This window comes from Cajanus cajan, chromosome 10 (assembly GCF_000230855.2).
Source record: "Cajanus cajan strain Asha chromosome 10, NIPB_CcT2T_4, whole genome shotgun sequence".
In the NCBI taxonomy this organism is placed as follows: Eukaryota; Viridiplantae; Streptophyta; class Magnoliopsida; order Fabales; family Fabaceae; genus Cajanus; species Cajanus cajan.
Window position 1 is genome coordinate 39,354,573 of NC_138526.1, and position 6,376 is coordinate 39,360,948.

Sequence of the window (6,376 nt, forward strand, 5' to 3'; positions counted from 1 at the left end):
AGCTTACACGATAACAACAGCTCTAATCCTATTCCCATTAGACAATCTTACTCTACTACTCATCTCAAATTGTTCCTCTTAAGTTTTTGAATTTGTCAAAACACTGTTGAATGGCTTTTGTAATAGTTTGACAAGAAACCAACGCTTTGTAAAAAGCTTAGAAATATAATTGACATTGTGGATGTAAATATCAATCTCCCTCATTATGCAATTGATGGAATAAGTAGCATCATCTCTTTTTGTACACAAGTTTTAAAAACATTATTTATAATTCTCTTCCCTTTTCACTATTGATATCGATATCGTGCTAATACTATAAATTAACCCACCTTTTTGTTTTACTTTTCATTGAAACTGATGTTAATAAATTATTAAGTATTTTATTAGAGTGTTGGTGAGTTTTCAAATTTTAGGTAGTATAAATTTTAAAAGAGAATATGCTTAAATGAATTAGTTCTAAGTCAAAACACTTTTATCTGAAGTTTGATAAATAAACGATAAAGAAACTTTAATATTTAATTCTTATAAAAATAATTTATTCAATATTTTCTCATTTCTTTAAAAAAAACTCACATCTATTACTTTTTATTGTTATTACTAAGTATTATAATTATTTTTATTGACATTGTTGTTATCATTATTATCATAATACAACAATGATTATGCATAATCCCGCGAATTACTTCTGAATTAATTAATTCCATTTTTTTTATTAAATTATTAAAAAAAAATATTGAAGAACCATAGCATTTCGTGATTTATTGGTAAATTTACTTTGATTCTCTATTAACCAATACTTTTGGACTATTACCATGGTTAAAGTGAATAGTTTGAAGTCTAGACGCAGTGTAGTACTCTTTCTACCACTATGTTAATACAGAAATGAAATGGTTTCAATTTCGTCATAAAAATGCTAAAAAAATTTAAAAAGTTAAAAAGTACTAAAACAAAAATATAAAATAACAAAAAGAGAAAATTAAAAAAATATATATATATAACCAAAAGAGAGATGTACGTACATTTTTGTCTAAGTAAGTAACTTAGAAAAAAGAGATAAAATTTTGAAGTTTTTATGTTCAACAACATAAGTTCACAATATCATACATTTTGCTATAATTATTTGTTTAATGTTTTCTTTGCACTGTTAGAAATCTTGACAATAAATCTATAATTGTTGTTGCTAGCATGAAAATCAAAATTCATCTTCATTTTGATGAAAATTAATCCCAAAGTAGGTGATTTATTAAAAAAAATGTTAAAGTCCCACTTTATTTTTATAGCACCATAAGTATTGTTAATTTTTGCCTTTTTTTAGTAATAATTAGGTGTTGAGTTGTCTTGTAATGTGGTTAAGTGACTCTAAGAGTTAAGAAACTCTCAAGAGTTTGGTTAATTTTGGGGGTTATTTGGTCATAAGTTCAGTTAACCTTGTGAAGGGAAAGTATATAAGATTTCTTTTTAACCTAAGCCTCATAAACTCAAGTCCCAAAGAAACTCTAGAGAGAGACTCTAGTTTTCTAAAACCTTTCTTCATCTTTCCAGCTCCCTTAAAGCGATAGAAGATTTTAGTTGTGTAACTAAGGAGAAATTTAGACTCGAGAAGCTTGAAATTAGATTCAAAGTCTTCAAGTTGTGAGGAAAACTCCATCTTCTTCTTCCTCTTCTCTTTCAAATTTCGAGACTTGGGGGTAAAGGGAAGTTAGGATTGATTTGTTGATGAACTAGCTAAGTTCCATGTTGTTGATTGCAATGAAATGTGATTATGTTGTTGAAGTTTTCAGATTGTATGATGAAAGGGTTACATTTGAGTGTTCACAAGGTTGTTGAAATGATATTAGTGGTTTGGTCTTAAATATGGTTGCATGTGTGATTTGGGCATGAATTTGAGTTGTAAATGATTGGTACATATGAAATGTTGCAATGCATGCGTGGTTTGCTTAGTTTCAAGTACCTCGGGGTTAATTTCATGGGTTGTTATGTACAAAACTCACTGTCGCATTGGGTGCACCTTCATGGTGTTAGACATGATTCAATTAGAGACACTTTGTCTAGTTCACATCGAACTCATAATTGATAGCAATGGGCATAAGGAGAGAAAATCGTCTTGATTTGAATTGGTGTCAAACATGATTTGAATACATCGAATGTGAGGTTAGAGAATAGTCTCAAGTTGGATTAGCGTTGGATGCTAAAGGAGTGGCATTGAGTGTGAAGAAAGAAAGTCACCTAAGGTTGAGGTCGAATGTGGAATTTTGTCACATTAGGTGTGAGGTCTTAAGGGTTCCCTATCTTAGCCAGATTGGTCACAAGTTGAGTGATATCGAACATTGGTGAGACAAAGAGTTTCATGCCTTAATGGCATTGAGTGCAAGGTATATTGTGTCAAGTGCAAGTTGCTTTGTATGTTATTGTTGTTAGTGACTTTGATGGTGAACATGAGTAAAATTGTTGAATTCATTGCATGTTGTGTGTTGAATGATGATGATAATTCTATTTATATTGATTTGGAATAATATATGTAGATTCGTATGGTTGAAATTGTTGATAAGCATTGGTATGTTCTACTTGATGGTGTTGTTGGATCTTTATGTGTATTGACCTAGAGTAAGCAAAGGTGATATATGTTGAGGTGATGCTGAGAATACTATATACATTAAAGCATATTGATCAACTTAGGGTTAAAGGAGAGATTGTTGTTTTTGAAAAATAAATATCCCATATGGGAGTATTGTTGTGGCGTTCTAGGAGGCTAGTGGTTGGATAACCCTCATTGATTAGGTGTGAAACTCTTTGAGTGAATTAATGAGTCTTTTCTAGGTTTTTAATTAATGTTGGAGTAAGGTATGAAGTCGAAAACTATAATCCTCAACTAATTACTAAAAAAGTTGTGTGGTATCTCAAGGATAATCAGTAAGTCAATCTCACAAGTGGTTTGGTAATATATATCAAGATTGCTAAACAAAACTTAATTGGCACAAGAAACTTGACCTACTGATTAAATAGATAATAAATAATTAATAAAAAAAAGTACATAATGTGTTAAGTACAAACCTTATTGTTATTATAATTCTTATTTATAAAAATTAAATAGATAAATAATAATGAGTAGAGGTAAACATGGGTTGATATATGGGCTTAGGTTCACGAGAGTGACGAGACACCTCATGAAAATAAGCTTAGAGAAGTGGGCATAATTTTTTTTTTTTTTAAGATTCTCATATTCATAGAAGAAATTAAGTTTGGCTCGCGAAATCCATAAATTTTACGAACTTAATTTATGAACCTCGTGAATTGACCTATTTAAAAGAATTATTATTTTTGCTAGCTTTATGAAGAATTTTAAAATATGAATGATTTTATTATTTTATTGATAAATAAATATAAGTAATAAATATTAAATTTAGTATATTTTCTATGCAAAATATATTGCACTTTTACAAAATTAACATGTTTTAGTTTTTTTAATGCATAAATATATTTTAGATTAAATGTACAAGTTTAATATATTAATACTTTAATATTTTGGTTTAAATTTGTAAATCTTTATATGTTAAAACTTTCATAAATTTTTTTTTAGATTGTTTGATGTTTATATTTTTTATACAATATTTTTCTCATTTTTTTGGACATAAAAAAAGAGAAAGAAAACGTACCTTTTAAATTTTTTTATTCAACCCACAAACTTGTCTTTTTTAATTACGGATTTCGCAAAATGAATATAGACTGAAAAAAAAAAACATTTAAAAATGTGAACTTCACATACTGAGCCTTAAAGAACCAAGTCCATTCCTAGCGTTGATAATAATCGAAATCGGAAAGTTGAATACACAATTTTATTTGTTTTTGAAAGACATTCAATAAGATTAAATTATTATGCTGCCTATGGATAATTTGCGTCAAAAAGATGCAAGTGTGAATGAGATTTGTCCAACTTGTATAAAGGTAAGCATCCATGTTTTCAAAATTGAAAAGATGATTAAATCGGTTTAAATATTAATTTGCCATTTAATAATTTAACTATAAATTATGATCAAAGTAGTACTAATAAAATAATAATAATTATTAATATAAAAATAATTATAAATAAATATAATAACATAATTTTATAATACTAGAATATAATAAAATATTATTTATAATTTTTCAACATTTAATATAATATAATATTTATATTCTAAAAAATATAATATAATATTTAAGTCTAAATTTTAATAAAATATGACAATATCCATTATTAATAATAACAAATTCACATTTAAAATAAAGAGTATAAAATTAATATAATATAAGTTGTAAAAACAATAAAGATATTAAAAATAAAAAAGCTAACATAAATAATTAATTCATATTTATAAGACAAAGTATTAAAAATAAATTATAGAAATCTATAAATTTTTAAAAATTTGTATTTTTATTAAAAATATTTCAAATTAAATTTAAAATAAAATATTTTTTAATTGAATGATCATTTCAACCAATTTCCTTATCTATTTTGACTAATTTCTTGTCAAACGATTTTGAAAACTAATCAAACCGATTAAGATATCAATCCTCAATCAAAGTAGTCGAACCCATAAGTACATTCCCATTTTTAAAAGCATGGTAAAGATAGACAATTTAATTTATTCGTTCTTCATATTTGGTTATTTTGCTTTTTAGCTCCGGTTTTTTATATATGGATTATACATAAACTACAAACTTCTATTTGAGGTGTGGGAGCAATTATAGCAATTAATTAAAAAAATCATGGATGGCAATGCAAGAAGCTGGTGGGGTTCTATATGCTTTATATCTGTGATCTGTAGTACTTGCCTAATTAATAATAGAAACAGAAATTTTGCCAAAATGTGGCATAATTGCTTTATGCAAGTGTGAAGTAAGAGTACCAAAAGTAATGTCAATGGTTGTTAAGCAACCAGAGGTTTAACACAATGTATGATTCTTGTAAACTCCTTTAGTATTCATGTTCAATTTTCATGGATAAAAAAAATTATTGTTAAGTAAATTAATGATTTTCTTTTTGCCTGATTTTACTACTTGTACCACTTGTATTTGGGTTAATACTTCTTTATATTCTTTTTCTTAATTAATTTTCTCTGGTTACTGTCCAGATGAGTAAATCATAAAACTATTTCTATTCTCGCAACTCTTTTTCATTTTTTTTAAATGAATGGAAAACCTGATCACGTTATTAATATTTTGATGAAAAAAATAGTTAATATTGCAATATCATATTAATAATTATATTTTTCATGTATTAAATTTCTCAATCAAAGATATTGTCCTGATGGAACCAACATAATTATGTCCTTGATTATTGACAAGGTGAGTATTTTAACACTCTTTTTCTAATATTTTCTTTATTATTGACTAAAAATCTCAAAATTTGGTAATTCTTACTAATAAATTAGAAGAAATTCATTAAATAAAGTACAAAATTAACACAATTTGTAATTTTCAATAAATTTCAATCTAATAAAAAGAGTATTAATAAGTAAGTGTTAAAGACAATATCGCTAAATCTCCTCAATTATAAAATACTTTTTGTTTTTAAATGCAGGAAAAATCTTAGCATGTTATGAATAACTTGATTCAAAAAATAAAAAAAGTCAATATTGCAATATTATATTAATAATTGTATTTTCATGCATCACAAATGAAAGTATTGTTTTGATTGAATTAGTTTGTCTTTGAAAAAAAAATACCTTAGTGACTTAAGAGAAGAGAGTGTTTATAAATAATTTTTCACTTCAACTTTTACATGGTATGAGATTTTTCGATAATACCATAATAAGTGTGAACTAGAATTGAGATCAATTATCAATAAAGTTGATGAATAATTTACACTAATAAAATAATTAACTAAAAAAATCAAATAGATCTCAATCAAGTGAACCAACATGTATAGTATAGGTGACAAATAGTTATATTTCTTAAATACATGATCAAATGTTCCATTTTTTGAAAAAAAAAATTGCTTGTTAAAAGAAATCAGTCTCTCAAAATATCAAATAGACCTTTGTACATTGAGAGATCTTAATATCCGACTCTCGAACAAAAAGAAACCCTTAAGCGCGGGAAAAAAAAATCAAAGAGGATCTCATGGTGAAAGTAACTATATATCGATCAAAGAAAAAGAACCAAACTATATTTACCATATTTGTCCCATGCAAATGAGCCTTTCTGCTAATATGGGCCATGTGGCCTTTCTTTGCGAGACATGAGATGAGGATACAATTAAATATGCTTGCATCAGTCAGCAAAAATGGAAGCACCATGCATTCGTGTAGTTTCATAATTGGCATTGTTTTTCTTTGGTTACATGCACTCATTAGATGGAAAAACCTGATTTAGTTTCTTTCAACGATATCAAAAG